At 46.1% G+C, this 16,742-nt stretch overlaps 2 long non-coding RNA genes across 2 annotated transcripts; both read right to left on the minus strand.

Annotated features, from left to right (window-relative positions):
* Window positions 1-9,451: 9,451 nt before the first annotated feature.
* Window positions 9,452-11,519, minus strand: LOC310680205. Its single transcript, XR_014512683.1, has 2 exons — window positions 11,484-11,519; window positions 9,452-9,590 (listed from the first exon to the last, which is right to left on the minus strand). It is a non-coding gene; the product is annotated as an uncharacterized lncRNA (long non-coding RNA).
* Window positions 11,520-13,739: 2,220 nt separating this feature from the next.
* Window positions 13,740-16,096, minus strand: LOC310680212. The gene is made up of 3 exons (XR_014512692.1): window positions 15,994-16,096; window positions 15,769-15,874; window positions 13,740-14,302 (listed from the first exon to the last, which is right to left on the minus strand). It is a non-coding gene; the product is annotated as an uncharacterized lncRNA (long non-coding RNA).
* Window positions 16,097-16,742: the final 646 nt, after the last annotated feature.

Below are 16,742 nucleotides of genomic sequence, written 5' to 3' on the forward strand. Positions count from 1 at the left end.
TTGTTTTGTTCTATTGTTACATTATTTGTGGCCTTCTAACACTTTGGGAGAAGCCTTCTCTCCCTTTTCCCTTTAAAAATGAGGATCTGTGCTTTACACTCAGCAGGAAGGTCCATTTAAAAGAAAACATGTAGTTGGTTTGCTGCTGCTTTTTTGTGTTCTCAGGGGTCCACGTTAGCCTCCTGGCCCTGCTCCTCTAATATACCACAGCAACATCCCCCACTAGGAATCCCTACTTGGGCTTTCATTGGCCATCAGCAATATCCGGTGGAGCCAGGTGGAGAGAAATGCCCCATCTTGCCCATCTTTGGGGTTTCAAGAGGTACAGCCTCTGTGCATGTACAGAATTCATGATTCAGCAAATCTATTAAACCATTGAAAGAGTTATTTCCTCTGATTAAATTATCAAAGGAAGAAAGCAGGATTGGCTTTTCTCACCAGGGACACAAGGAAGGGGAAGGTGTATGTTTAAGAAATCAAATTCCCCAAGGGCTGAAACTCTGTTCAGCCAATTAAAAACCCCAAATTCTCTCAGGAGAGTGCTTCATATCTGGCGGGCAGGGCTTGTGTGCTTTGCTCATGATCCCTTGGATGTCCTGAGGCTGTTAGAGCAGCAGCCGTGAGTATTGGGGCTCTGGGAGTGAGACATTGTCCTCAGAAGGCAAATAGTAACTGAGGTTCCCTTTTCTCTCCCTTGGAGGCCCTGAACAAGGAGCTGGCCAGTTCAGGGCCTCCATGGGAGAGAAAAGGGGGGCCAGCACTTGTGCTAAAACGAGCTTTCATACGCGGTCATCCTGCCCCACACTCACATTCCAAAATATCTGCATGCTCACCTATCCAAGAGGTGGTTGGTGTTGGGCTGGGGGGTCCCAGAAGGCAAAATAAGTTGAGAAGCAAAGCCCAAGAAGTTTCAGGCATCCTCTTCGCATCCACCCAAACCCAATCTAAACAGCTTTGCTCCAGAACCAGCCCCTCCCTTCAGTTCTGTTCAGTTAAGAATGTCAGTTAAGAGGGACCACCTGTATTTTCTTGATTCTTGCCTGAGGTCATAATGGGCATGCACACTGGTATCTGTTTACCTGTAAGCACACACCTTTAGTTTATCTTTTTTAAAATAAAAATAAAATACAAGTTTCTCAATCTACCAGCTTTGCACAAAACAGCAGCCTTTTTGTGATCCATGGCAGTGAAAACCCCACGTTTTATGGTGCCCCCCCAAATGAGGCTTCATTGCCCTAACCCACAGGGTCACGAATTCTCCAAAGGTCCAATGTCATCTGATTCACTCCAAAGCAGCACCAAACACCCAGAGAATGCAACATTGGGGGTGGGGTGGGTGAAAACACTACATTTCCCATTCTTAGAGTGGCATACAAAGGATGAACAAAAGAATTCATATCTGTCTATATATTTTGTCTGTAGCAGCACTCAACCTCGGGAATCCCACCTACAATCTAAGGTGGAGCAGCCCAGAAACATGTTTGCCTCCTCAGCTGCTGTTTGTGAGAACTTGGCCTGAGCCGCTAATAGATTGAGCTCCCCTTTGCCAATGCACATCTGAAGGCAGTATCCAAAACAGCACACCTACTTACCCGCCCTCAAAGAAGTATGGGAAGCTTGGAAGATTTTGCAAGCAGTTCTGATTTTGCAGTAGATCTTCCCTTTTTCTGCTGTACCACAAATTGGCAGAATTTGTGTATGGGTTTGGCAGAGATGGTACACAAATGTACACCAGGGGATGCTAGTGCCTTAAAGGAGAGTTCTGGCACAGTTCCATCATTACGGATAGTGATGATCTCAAGTCTCTGAGCCCCAGGCCTTAGGTAGTCAAAGCAGCATGCAAGAGGGAAAGAGAATCAGACTTGGGTTTGTGAACATGCACAAGGTTTGCAAGAGTACACAAATCATTTATTTTTTTTGCGGGGGGGGGACTTCAAGGGGACTTCCCCCAAAATTAACCCAACGAGAACTGAGCTGGGTATGGAGTGTTGTGGAGGGGGAGGGTGAGAAAACTGAGGTATGTGTATGTATGAAATTGAGGGCTTATCCACACTTGCCTTTTGCCCCACACTTTTCAGGCAGAGTCCATGCTTAAAAGCATTGATTGAGCATTGTTGTTGCTGGTTTTTGCCCCAGAGCTTTCTTCACAAAAATCCACTCTTTAAAGCTCAGTCGGAGCAAATGGCGAATTGAAGGGTAGGCATGGACTGTGCCTGGAAAAGGCGGAGGATTTGAACTGTTGCTATAACCACTGGTGCTATAGTACAGTATATTTTAAAGGGCAGAAACTCATCATGACAGCTGTCATATAGCCATGCCAACTAGGAGAGTCCAATAATCTGGGTAGCTGTGCTGATCCAATACTGCAATTATATTATAATACCAGGGCTTACGCCCCTGCTTGCTTCACTCACTAACAGTGACGGAGTGGGAGTGAGATCTTCTTGCAATTAGAGGTCAAGAGATATGTAAAAGTAAGTGCTTTATATGATTCAGCCACATGGTGGAGCAATACACAAAGATTAAAGAAGCCATGATAGCCAGCTCTGAAAAGCTGGGATGGTTTGTGTCTTCAAAGGCATGGCAGTGTGGCTTGAAGTTAATGACTTGTAACACCTCACAGTCATCATCATCATATAATAATAATAATTTATTATTTATACCCAGCCACTCTGGGCGGCTTCCAACAAAATATTAAAATAAAATAGTCTGTCAAACATTAAAAGCTTCCCAGAACAGGGCTGCCTTCAGTTGTCTTCTAAATGTCAGGTAGCTGTTGATCTCTTTGACATCTGGTGGGAGGGGGTTCCACAGGGCAGGCACCACTACCCTGTAACTTGGCTTCTCGCAGGGAGGGAACCGCCAAAAGGCCCTCAGCGCTGGAACTCACTGTCCAGGCAGAACGATGGGGACGGAGTCGCTCCTTCAGGTATACTGGGCCGAGGCCGTTTAGGGCTTTAAAGGTCAGCACCAACATTTAGAATTGTGCCTGGAAACATACTGGGAGCCAATGTAGGTCTCGGGGGCCACTCCCAGTCACCAGTCTAGCTGCCGCATTCTGGATTAGTTGTAGTTTCTGGGTCACCTTCAAAGGTAGCCCCACATAGAGCGCATTGCAGTAGTCCAAGCAAGAGATAACTCCGGTGAGACAGTCTGTGGGCAGGTAGGGTCTCAGCCTGTGTACTAGATGAAGCTGGTCAACAGCTGCCCTGGACACAGAATTGACCTGCGCCTCCATGGACACCATGAACTGAAAGGTCCCGGGGGCGTTACCCTGAGCCTCAGCCACAAGGAATGTGCAGCAGCAGAAAATGGTCACGCTGTTCTAGGTTGCATCTATGGAAGTCCAGGGTCCTGATGAAACGAAGTCAAAGTCCTACTCTCTCCTACCTTGGTCAGGCCACACCTGGAGTCCTGTGTCCAGTTCTGGGCACCATCATTTAAGAAGGGTGTTGACGAGCTGGAATGTGTGCAGAGGAGGGCAACCAAGACAATCAAGGGTCTGGAAACTCAGATTGAAGAGAAACACTTGAAGGAGCTGGGTAGGTTTGGCCGGGAAAAGAGGAAACTGAGAGGAGATCTGACAGCCATCTTCAAATATCTTAAGGGCTGTCACATGGAAGAGGGAACAAGCTTGTTTTCTCCTGCTCTAGACAGTAGGACTCGAACCCATGGATTCAAGTTATAAGAAAGGAGATTCCAACTCAACATTCATAAAAACTTTCTGACAGTAAGGGCTGTTTGGAGTTGGAACAGATTCCCACGAGAGGTGGTGGACTCTCCTTCCTGGGAGGTTACTAAGCAGAGGTTGGATTGTCGTCTGCCATGGATGCTTTTGCTGAGATTCCTGCATCACAGGGGGCTGGACTAGATGACCCTTGGGGTCCCTTCCAGATATAAGTTTCTATGATTCTACGAAATGGATCTGGATTAATGACAGCCATCCACCATTTCATATGCAAAACTGCTTCCCACCCTTACTGATTAATATATATATAAAAGTAGACAAATAATAACTTACAAAAAGGATCAATAAACGTGTCACCTTTATTATATAAACTGTTATCATAATCACATGTCAAAATTTCTTTTGTGAATGAAATAAAATGGTTCCAATCAGTTTTTAATAACCAACAATCAAATGTAGAGCTTGGGGTACGTTTAAACATGGCTTAGATCAATTCCCCAGATGTTCAGTGTCCAGGGGTTCAGCGCCTGGCACCCAGAAACTCATGGCAAAGGGGAGTCTGGCACCAAGTAACTCATAACATTTCACTTCCTTGCAACCTAAGGAAAGCTGTTGATTGGCAGAAGACACTGGGCAGAAACAGAAGGAAACAGGGGGATGAGGAGGTCTAAGGGTGAAGTCCTGCTCCTGTCCATCATAATACTGGACAGATTATTACAGGATGTTGAGAAGGGTCGTTTTTTACTATTAATTGAGAAACAGCAGCCATCGTCTAGGCCAGGAGTGTTTTTCCTTGGTGACACCGCCATGTTGAAAAGTGTGTGTTTGCAAGGTGTTTCCTGTCCTGTCCAGAAATGCACCGTGCTGGATGAAGCCAGCTCTAGATCTTTCCTAAATAAATAAAATAAAAACCCACTGGAAGATATATTTGAAAAATTAATGTTAAGGGGAACATTGTTAAGCAAGATAGCTAAAGCAATAGGGACAGGGCCTCCATTGCGACACGTCCCCCTGCTGAGGACTTTGGGAAGAGCAACTATCTGAGGATAGTTCAGGAGAAAGGAGGCGGTTTGTGAGAAGTAATGATGTTTTCTGGCAAAATGAAGATTTCTTCTTCTTGAATGTAAGTAGGATGTCTAATTCTTTCTGCATTCTGCTTCTTTTGCTCTCCCTCAAGATTTAGAAACATAGGGCAGTAAGGCAGATCTGGAAAAAGCCTAGGTAAAGGTACAGGTACCCCTGACCGTTAGGTCCAGTCGCGGACGACTCTAGGGTTGCGCGCTCATCTCGCTCTATAGGCTGAGGGAGCCGGCGTACAGCTTCCGGGTCATGTGGCCAGGATGACTCAGCCGCTTCTGGCAAAAGCAGAGCAGTGCACGGAAAGGCTGTTTACCTTCCCGCCAGAACAGCACCTATCGTATTTTTCGCTCTATAGGACGCACCAGGCCATAAGACGCAGCGGACAATAGGAGGGGGAGAACAGGGGGGAAAAAATTCTCCCCCTCTCTGCTCAGCGTCCCTTCAGCGAAGCGGCAGGAGAAACGGAGCCCCTTCCATTTCTCCTCCCGCTTTGCTGAAGGGGCGCTGTGCAGAGAGGGAAAACGGTGCAGCGTCTCTCCAGCGAAGCGTAGCCTGGAGAGCAAGAGGGATCGGTGTGCACTGACCCCTCTCACTCTCCAGGCTTCAGGCGGCTATCCGCAAGCCTTCGGAGCATGGCGGGAACTCCTGCTGCACTCTGAAAGCTTGCGGATAGCTGCCTGAAGCCAACAGCGTGCAGCCTTTGAAGCCTCCACAGAGCAGTGGGGTGAAGTGACCCCGCTGCCCTGCGGAGGCTTTGCACAGCCATCCCCAAGCTAGAACAGTGAGATGGAGCGCTGCGCAGCGCTCGGCCTCGCTGTTCTGGCTTCGGGGACTGTCTTTGAAGCCTCCGCAGGGCAGCAGGGTGCTTTCACCCCGCTGCCCTGCGGAGGCTTTGCGCAGCCATCCCCAAGCTAGAACAGTGAGACGGAGCGCTGGACAGCGCTCCTTCTCCTTGTTCTGGCTTTGGGCTTAGCTGCGCAGCCTGCATTCACTCCATAGGGCACACACACATTTCCCCTTAATTTTTGTTGTTGTTTTTTTATAAAATAATTTTTATTAGCAAACCAATCAAATCACATTAGTTCCAAATTACAAAACCGAATTTTAATTTTTTGTTGGGGGTACCCATGCCTCGAGCTCAGAAAGGGATCCAATCATCTCTTATTTCTGCTGCTTTGATCATTTCCCCTTAATTTTTGAAGGGGGAAAAGTGCGTCCTGTAGAGCGAAAAATACGGTATTTATCTACTTCCACTTTGTGCTTTCGAACTGCTAGGTTGGCAGGAGCTGGGACCAAGCAACGGGAGCTCACCCCATCACGGGGATTCGAACTGCCGACCTTCTGATCAGCAAGCCCTAGGTTCTGTGGGCATCCGTGTCCCTATGGAAAAAGCCTATTGCAGACCAAATCTCCCTCCCAAACCTGGTATGTAAGGGCTTCCGGTTTTTCCGCCCTCCGTTGTGGATGTGCTTCAAGGGTTCTGCGCGCCTAGCAGCTGTTAGAGGGAACTTTGGGGGGCAATGCAGAGGCTACACGACCCCCAAAAAGGCTCTGGGTGTGGCCCAGGGCTGACATTGTCCGGCAGCGTCAAAAAAGGAACCCTTCGAAGCCCACGTCCTAACCAGGAGGTGAGTCGACAGACAGTACCTAGACGCAAGGACACGAGCAATCCTCAGCAGCAAGCCTCAGAGTCCCAAATGGTAAGAATGGCAGCAAAATCTCTCACTTTCTCAATCCCCTTAATTACTGCACTAAGCTAACAGGGAGAGCTTGAGGAGAAGAGGGTCCGTGAGACTTATTTATACAAAGTGAACTGCTCAGAAACAGACCCAAAAGACTAGCACATAAAGAGTAAAGAACAGGAGATTTTATCTTAAATATATTGGAAATCTTTCTCATTATGCTTAACCATAAGCGAAGATTTCTCTAACAAGTACCAGTAAGAAAAGGAAGACAGATTCAAATTTCACTCTGCAGCAGCAGTACTAGCCCATTAAAAGAAGCGAAATTCAAGGACTTAAGTTGTTTTTTACTTTGAAGTGGCGTGAGCCCAGAGAAAGAGACTGAGTTAAAAGACTTGGATTGTCAGCGCTGTTTGTGGTAAAAGAGTGGAAGGTACTGGAAAACAAAGGTAAAAGAGAAGGCAACACTTTAAATATTGAACTTATATTAAACACTTACATATAAAGATGGCGTAGCGTGGTCTAGGAGAAATGGCTGGACTAATTGGAGAATCAAGAAAATAAAAGCGCCGAAAGGAGGGGTGGAACTGGACAAAAGAGGAGAGGGACTATAAAATTATAGATGAGCATATTTAGTTTGAGGAGGTAGTTTGTGAGAAAGGAAATACGTTTTCTGGTGTAATGAAGAGACTTTCTTCATATAAAGTGTAAGTAGGATTCCTAATTCCTTCTGCATTCTGTTTCTCTTACTATCCCTCAAGATTCAGAAACGTAGGGAACCATGTCATGGTTAGATTAGTTTATAAAGATTGGCTGCGTGAGCTGCTGGTCTCCTGCTGTCACGTGCCAAAGATCCATCCCCTGGTCCGTGAGGAGGAGGAGGAAGAGATATTGGAAGAGAAATGGGAGGATGAAGTGATGGTTATGAAGATCAGAAGGAATCTTTAGTGAAGGTGAAAACATTTTATGTAAGACCAAGCGACCAGCGGATGGATGCCACCGATGCCAATATAGATGGTGAGAGATGGTGATCTTTGTTCTTGAGGAACAGGGAGGTCAGAGAGAATCTGGATCCCTGGGATGGGGGGGGGCAGCTCCCTGATTCAAGAAGGGATGGGATGATGACGGGAGAATAACGCAAGCCACCTGGAGATCCTTGCAGGAAAGATGGGTCATCAATGTAATAATCAATGAAAAAATTAAGAATTTTTTCTCTTCATTTCTCTTCCAGGCAGCGATAGCAGTGAGGCCAGCAGCTCCAGTACAGCTCTACCCCGCTCCAAGACCCAGTTCTCCCTTCGCCCAAAACCCAAGTATCTAAATAAATAAATAATAGGGATGTGGGTGGCGCTGTGGGTTAAACCAGAGAGCCTAGGAATTGCCTATCAGAAGGTTGGGGGTTCGAATCCCCACGACGGAGTGAACTCCCATTGCTCGGTCCCTGCTCCTGCCAACCTAGCAGTTCGAAAGCACATCAAAGTGCAAGTAGATAAATAGGTAACGCTCCAGCGGGAAGATAAAGGCGTTTCCGTGTGCTGCTCTGGTTCAGAAGCAGCTTAGTCATGCTGGCCACATGACCTGGAAGCTGTACACCGGCTCCCTCGGCCAATAAAGTGAGATGAGCGCCGCAACCCCAGAGTTGGCCACGACTGGACCTAATGGTCAGGGGTCCCTTTACCTTTATATATTTCAAAAACACTATGAGTCTCCAGTGTGGTCTCTCGTCACAAGGAAACAGACTTTATAAAGAGGCAACCTTTCAAACTTCTTATAAATGGAAACTGGGGAAAGCCCCCTCCAAAAGAATAGACTAGCTGATCCACATGCCTGTTCAGTTGACGCTCTAGATGCCTACTCAGTTGTTCTCAAAGGCTGTTGAAAGAGAGAATGGCCAGTGTGGCAGGCTGGGTGAGCTGCTGGCCTCCTGCTGTCGTGCCCCTAAAATCCACCCCCTGGTCTGCGAGGAGGAGGAGGAGGAAGAGATATTGGAAGAGAAATGGAATGAGGAAGTAAATATAATTAAAGAAAGGGGGATAGCGTAAGCCACCTGGAGATCCTTGAAGGAAAGATGGGTTGTCAACATAATAATAAATGGAAAGATTCAAAATCTTTTCTCTTCTTTTCTCTTCCGGGCAGCGACAGCAGTGAGGCCAGCAACTCCAGCACAGATCTCCCTCCCCACCAAGACCCAGTCCCCCCCTTCCCCACAAACCCAAATAGAAAATAAAAATCATTATTATTATTCTAATCAAGTTCCTTTACAAACATGCTATTCTGTGATCATCCTTTTATCCTAGGCGGTGCTTTTTCCTACGTTTGTGGGCCTGGGTGGGAATCCTGAGTCTCGCTGCAGGAGTCGACAGTTTGGCTCCTTCCCTTGTTGTTGCTCCTAGATGGAACTGCGCATGTGCGAAGACAAGTCAGAGACTTCCAAGCTGGATCAATAAACGTGTCACCTGTTGTCTGAAAACCACTGTCCTAATCACATGCCAGATTGTCTTTTGTGAATGAAATAAAGTTCTTTCAAATAGTTTTTTAATGTTGGCATTTGTCTGTCTTGAGAAGCAATGGAGTGCGCCTCCGGGGGTGAGGTCAAAAGTCAAGCAACGGTGTCAGCAGTCCCAAAATGACCTCTCCAGGGAGCAAGACTGGGCAGTGTGTCTGGAGGTCCTGGGCTTCCCAGATGACAAGACTCCCTCTCTTGGCCTTGCAGATGTGTCTCCAAGGAAAGCAGAGTTAGGCACCAGTTGGGCTGCAGGAGTTGTCAGAAGGGGTTGTAAATGGCGCCACACAACCGCCTGAGGGACTCCACTCCAGATTTGTGTAGGGTTTTCTCCTCAGCCTTTTCAGCTCCCAAAGATATCCCACAAGGCAAATTAGGAGTTTTCCTTCTCCTCGATGGGCTATCTTTATAGGTGGATGAGCCCCATCTGCCCCTCACTTCCCTCCACAGCATTGCAGAAACCACCTTCTTGACCACTGGGCCCACGCTTGGCCTTGTCCGCTCAATCTGCTGGAGCCTGTCTTTGCACACAGGGGAAGTTCCTGAGCATTTGAGACTCCTTGGCTGCCCTCACCTGGTTTAGGTGGCCAGTCAAAGCCGTTCCCAGGATGTGGCCTCTGTCGCATGCTGACCGTTTCTAGGAGCAAGAGAACAAACTTTTTATTAAAGAATGGAAATGGTTTAATGAATAGTTACAAACTGTAAACAGATAAGAACATTGGCAGGATTATTGGAATAACCTGCAGTTTAATAAGATTATATATTTAAAGCAGATGCATAAATGAAGAAATTAAGGTAATTTGGATATGCATAAGATCTGAAGAATCAGTTTAAGGAACTGCAGAAAGAGGGGGAAGGAAGTCAAGTTTTGAAATGTTACAATGACTGCAAAATTATTGAAATGTATAAACTTGAAAATCATAATTTTTTAAAAAAAAAATATTTTGCCAAAAATCAGACGTCATCTGTTTCACTCCCAACTGGAGCCAAAGGACACAGGCCTGGCCAGAACAGCTTTCCAGTTATAGCTTCTGCGGTGATGAGGCATGTGAGCTGTTGCAACAGGGTTTTCCCCTCACTTGCAGGAGAGAGGAAAAGACACAGAAAAATGGTGTGCAAGACCTTATAAAAACTTTTGAAATTCCCATCCTCTAGGTCAAGCCCACCCCCAGAAACATCATGCATACATTACAGAAAGGAGGGGTTGAGGGAGGAGTTGCGGTGGTAACCTGAGTGTCCTGTCACCTGGCTGGTTCCCCTCTTCCCCCCCCCCATGAGTCATTTTCTGAAGAGAAAAGGTGGTCGCAGTTTCCTGCCCCCTGAGGGAAGATATGATCATTGTCCTTTGTTCCAGTCCATGCTGAATCCACTCCCATATGGAAGTTCTTTGTGATCTCGATTGTCTTCTGTCAGGGATCATCAGGGTTGGCATAGCAACTGGGCAGGGCTCCTGTGGATGTGCTGGGATGGTGAAGGGATTATGGCGCCCTGTATCAAACCTTCCCCATTTTGTAGTCTTTCCTTCGTGGAGTAAAATAAAAGTGGAACAGTGCAAATCCGATGTATGGTTGATTTTTCTATGAATTTATAACAGAAGCGTGGCGTATGTAGTGTGTGAGTGTGAGTGTGTGTGAAGTTTGTACAAACTGAATGATTGGGGTGGGGGGGTTCCTGCTACAAGATGCAATGGCACATTTGTTTTGTTCTATTGTTACATTATTTGTGGCCTTCTAACACTTTGGGAGAAGCCTTCTCTCCCTTTCCCCTTTAAAAATGAGGATCTGTGCTTTACACTCAGCAGGAAGGTCCATTTAAAAGAAAACATGTAGTTGTTTTGCTGCTGCTTTTTTGTGTTCTCAGGTGTCCAAGTTAGCCTCCTGGCCCTGCTCCTCCAATATACCACAGCAACATCCCCCACGAGGAATCCCTACTTGGGCTTTCATTGGCCATCAGCAATATCCGGTGGAGCCAGGTGGAGAGAAATGCCCCATCTTGCCCATCTTTGGGGTTTCAAGAGGTACAGCCTCTGTGCATGAACCGAATTCATGATTCAGCAAATCTATTAAACCATCGAAAGAGTTATTTCCTCTGATTAAATTATCAAAGGAAGAGAGCAGGATTGGCTTTTCTCACCAGGGACACAAGGAAAGGGAAGGTGTGTGTTTAAGAAATCAAATTCCCCAAGGGCTGAAACTCTGTTCAGCCAATTAAAAACCCCAAATTCTCTCAGGAGAGAGCTTCATATCTAGCGGGCAGGGCTTGTGTGCTTTGCTCATGATCCCTTGGATGTCCTGAGGCTGTTAGAGCAGCAGCCGTGTGAGTATTGGGGCTCTGGGAGTGAGACATTGTCCTCAGAAGGCAAATAGTAACTGAGGTTCCCTTTTCTCTCCGTTGGAGGCCCTGAACAAGGAGCTGGCCAGTTCGGGGCCTCCATGGGAGAGAAAAGGGGGGCCAGGACTTGTGCTAAAATGAGCTTTCATACGCAGTCATCCTGCCCCACACTCACATTCCAAAATATCTGAATGCTCACCTATCCAAGAGGTGGTTGGTGTTGGGCTGGGGGGTCAAAATAAGTTGAGAAGCAAAGCCCAAGAAGTTTGAGGCATCCTCTTCGCATCCACCCAAACCCAATCTAAACAGCTTTGCTCCAGAACCAGCCCCTCCCTTCAGTTCTGTTCAGTTAAGAATGTCAGTTAAGAGGGACCACCTGTATTTTCTTGATTCTTGCCTGAGGTCATAATGGGCATGCACACTGGTATCTGTTTACCTATAAGCACACACCTTTAGTTTATCTTTTTTAAAATAAAAATAAAATACAAGTTTCTCAATCTACCAGCTTTGCACAAAACAGCAGCCGTTTTGTGATCCATGGCAGTGAAAACCCCACGTTTTATGGTGCCCCCCCAAATGAGGCTTCATTGCCCTAACCCACAGGGTCACGAATTCTCCAAAGGTCCAATGTCATCTGATTCACTCCAAAGCAGCACCAAACACCCAGAGAATGCAACATTGGGTGTGTGTGTGTGTGTGTGAAAACACTACATTTCCCATTCTTAGAGTGGCATACAAAGGATGAACAAAAGAATTCATATCTGTCTATATATTTTGTCTGTAGCAGCACTCAACCTCGGGAATCCCACCTACAATCTAAGGTGGAGCAGCCCAGAAACATGTTTGCCTCCTCAGCTGCTGTTTGTGAGAACTTGGCCTGAGCCGCTAATAGATTGAGCTCCCCTTTGCCAATGCACATCTGAAGGCAGTATCCAAAACAGCATACCTACTTACCCGCCCTCAAAGAAGTATGGGAAGGTTGGAAGATTTTGCAAGCAGTTCTGATTTTGCAGTAGATCTTCCCTTTTTCTGCTGTACCACAAATTGGCAGAATTTGTGTATGGGTTTGGCAGAGATGGTACACAAATGTACACCAGGGGATGCTAGTGCCTTAAAGGAGAGCTCTGGCACAGTTCTATCATTACGGATAGTGATGATCTCAAGTCTCTGAGCCCCAGGCCTTAGGTAGTCAAAGCAGCATGAAAGAGGGAAAGAGAATCAGACTTGGGTTTGTGAACATGCACAAGGTTTGCAAGAGTACACAAATCATTTTTTTTTTTTGCGGGGGGGGGGACTTCAAGGGGACTTCCCCCAAAATTAACCCAACGAGAACTGAGCTGGGTATGGAGTGTTGTGGAGGGGGGTGGTGAGAAAACTGAGGTATGTGTAGGTATGAAATTGAGGGCTTATCCACACTTGCCTTTTGCCCCACACTTTTCAGGCAGAGTCCATGCTTAAAAGCATTGATTGAGCATTGTTGTTGCTGGTTTTTGCCCCAGAGCTTTCTTCACAAAAATCCACTCTTTAAAGCTCAATCGGAGCAAACGGCGGATGGAAGGGTAAGCATGGACTGTGCCTGGAAAAGGCGGAGGATTTGAACTGTTGCTATAACCACTGGTGCTATAGTACAGTATATTTTAAAGGGCAGAAACTCATCATGACAGCTGTCATATAGCCATGCCAACTAGGAGAGTCCAATAATCTGGGTAGCTGTGCTGATCCAATACTGCAATTATATTATAATACCAGGGCTTACGCCCCTGCTTGCTTAACTCACAACAGTGACGGAGTGGGAGTGAGATCTTCTTGCAATTAGAGGTCAAGAGATATGTAAAAGTCAGTGCTTTATATGATTCAGCCACATGGTGGAGCAATACACAAAGATTAAAGAAGCCATGATAGCCAGCTCTGAAAAGCTGGGATGGTTTGTGTCTTCAAAGGCATGGCAGTGTGGCTTGAAGTTAATGACTTGTAACACCTCACAGTCATCATCATCATATAATAATAATAATTTATTATTTATACCCAGCCACTCTGGGCGGCTTCCAACAAAATATTAAAATAAAATAGTCTGTCAAACATTAAAAGCTTCCCAGAACAGGGCTGCCTTCAGACGTCTTCTAAATGTCAGGTAGCTGTTTATCTCTTTGACATCTGGTGGGAGGGGGTTCCACAGGGCAGGCACCACTACCCTGTAACTTGGCTTCTCGCAGGGAGGGAACCGCCAAAAGGCCCTCAGCGCTGGACCTCAGTGTCCAGGCAGAACGATGGAGGTGGAGGCGCTCCTTCAGGTATACTGGGCCGAGGCCGTTTAGGGCTTTAAAGGTCAGCACCAACATTTGGAATTGTGCCTGGAAACATACTGGGAGCCAATGTAGGTCTCGGGAGCCACTCCCAGTCACCAGTCTAGCTGCCGCATTCTGGATTAGTTGTAGTTTCTGGGTCACCTTCAAAGGTAGCCCCACATAGAGCGCATTGCAGTAGTCCAAGCAGAGATAGCCAGAGCATGCACCACTCCGGTGAGACAGTCTGTGGTACAGAGAGTACCTAGACGCAAGGACACAAGCAATCCTCAGCAGCAAGCCTCAAAGTCCCAAATGGTAAGAATGGCAGCAAAATCTCTCACTTTCTCAATCCCCTTAATTACTGGACTAAGCTAACAAGGAGAGCTTGAGGAGAAGATAGTCTGTGAGACTTATTTATACAAAGTGAACTGCTCAGAAACAGACCCAGAAGACTAGCACATAAAGAGTAAAGAACAGGAGATTTTATCTTAAATATATTGGAAATCTTTCTCATTATACTTAACCATAAGCGAAGATTTCTCTAACAAGTACCAGTTAGAAAAGGAAGACAGATTCAAATTTCACTCTGCAGCAGCAGTACTAGCCCATTAAAAGAAGCGGAATTCAAGGACTTAACTTGTTTTTTACTTTGAAGTGGCGTGAGCCCAGCAAAAGAGACTGAGTTAAAAGACTTGGATTGTCAGCGCTGTTTGTGGTAAAAGAGTGGAAGTTACTGGAAAACAAAGGTAAAAGAGAAGGCAACACTTTAAATATTGAACTTATATTAAACACTAACCTATAAAGATGGCGTAGCGTGGTCTAGGAGAAACGGCTGGACTAATTGGAGAATCAAGAAAAGAGCTGAAAGGAGGGGTGGAACTGGACAAAAGAGGAGAGGGACTATAAAATTAAAGATGAGCATATTTAGTTTGAGGAGGATGTTTGTGAGAAAGCAAATACGTTTTCTGGTGTAATGAAGAGACTTTCTTCATATAAAGTATAAGTAGGATTCCTAATTCCTTCTGCATTCTGTTTCTTTTACTATCCCTCAAGATTCAGAAACGCAGGGAACCATGTCATGGTTAGATTAGTTTATAAAGATTGGCTGCTTGAGCTGCTGGTCTCCTGCTGTCACGTGCCAAAGATCCATCCCCTGGTCCGTGAGGAGGAGGAGGAAGAGATATTGGAAGAGAAATGGGAGGATGAAGTGATGGTTATGAAGATCAGAAGGAATCTTTAGTGAAGGTGAAAACAATTTATATAAGACCAAGCGACCAGCGGATGGATGCCACCGATGCCAATATAGATGGTGAGAGATGGTGATCTTTGTTCTTGAGGAACAGGGAGGTCAGAGAGAATCTGGATCCCTGGGATGGGGGGAGGCAGCTCCCTGATTCAAGAAGGGATGGGATGAGGACGGGAGAATAACGCAAGCCACTTCCTTGATACTCTCTATCTCTGCACTGAATGTGGGGCATCTGGCAACTGAACTTGCTGCCACGAACCTCTAATGACGAGTGCAGCAAGGAGTTGGACCCACAGAGGAGGGCATCTTGTCAAAAAGACCATCAGATAAGGTGCTCTTCTTGTGATGATGCCCACAAGGGAGATGGAAAGCCATTTCCCTCAAAGCATCTGTGGTAGCCCTGAGGACAATCTTTTAAAAATAACCGTGACATGGTTCCCTGTTATGTACTGAGTTGAATAGGATCCAAACTGCAGCAGTCTGATTGGTCCCAGAACAATAGGATCCAAACTGCAGCAGTCTGATTGGTCCTAGAACAATAGGATCCAAAAGGCAGCAGTCTGCTTGGTCCTAGAACAATGCAGCAGTATGATTGGTTGGCAGTAACCACCCAATCATGCTCCAGATAGAAGTGAATCCACAACCTGATTGGCTTACAGTAGAATTCCAGAATTAGCCAATCATGTGCAGCCCATTGTGTAAATAATGTATATAAGGCAGATACTTTGAGGGGACTTCCATTCATTCCTCCTCACCACTATGAGCTGAATAAAGAGCATGAAATCACTTTGCGACTCTGAGTATATTTCATTCCCTATGTTTCTAAATCTTGATGGATAGTGATAGAAGCAGAATGCAGGAAGAATTAGAAATCCTACTTGCAGTCTTTTCAACCCCTCAGGAAACATATCTTATTTGTCACCAACTATGTGCCATGCACATTGATAACTGACTTTCACGAGTGTTGCCTTTTCGTTTTTCATCTCTTCCTCCTCCTCCTTGCAGACCAGGGGGTGGGATTTTGATGCTCGGCAGCAGCAGGGCAGCAGCCTGTGAAACCTAGGGAAGAACAGGGGGAAAGTCAGAAAATAATCCAACCAAGACATGATCCCCTATTTTTCTAAATATTGAGGGATAGAAACAAGCAGAATGCAAAAAGAACTGGAAATCCTACTTACACTTGAGAAGAAGAGAGACTCTTCAATCCCTCAGGAAACATCTCCGATTTGTCATCAACTAGCTGTTTTCTCTCTAACCACCTAGCCTGGAATGGTGGCTCTTCCCAAAGATCCCTGCCAAGTCAGTCAGCAGGGGGACGTGTCACAATGGAGGACAGGTCACCATTCCTTTAGCTACCCCTCCCGCATTGCAGGGGGTTGGACTAGATGACCCTTGGAAACCCTTCCAACTCTTCGTTTCTATGATACTTTGCTCAACAATGGGCATTGCTCCTCTTAATAGTCAGTTTTATAACTTTCAGTTGAGAGGGTGCCGGACATTACACCTCAGGAATGCCCCCGTTTCTCCTCTCATAGCTAGGGTCCAAGGCAGCAGCCAGCCATGGTTCAAGGTCTCTCAGCATAGCCTCTTTCAGCCACTGCTGCCTGGAGTTCTGCCTCCTTCTTGCTCCTTCTTCCCAGAAAACCTTTGCAGAAAACAAGCCGTCCCCTGCCGCTTCTGGTATTCCCTTTGCCACCCTGGAAACCTCACTTTCAAAAAACACTTTTGTGTGGTGACATCACATCCCCAGTAATCCCCCAGTGTGTCCCATCAATAAACAACCAGCTTTCCTTACTCTGCAATACAGTAAATATTAGTTTTATTTATGTTTAGCAAATGTCCCTACCACATCACAATGTGTCTCTTTGGGGGGGGGGTGTTGTTTTTATTTTGATTATATATATTGTGCTTTTGATTATTTTGATTA

The sequence above is a fragment of the Podarcis tiliguerta genome (assembly GCF_965153285.1).
Source record: "Podarcis tiliguerta genome assembly, chromosome: 6".
In the NCBI taxonomy this organism is placed as follows: Eukaryota; Metazoa; Chordata; class Lepidosauria; order Squamata; family Lacertidae; genus Podarcis; species Podarcis tiliguerta.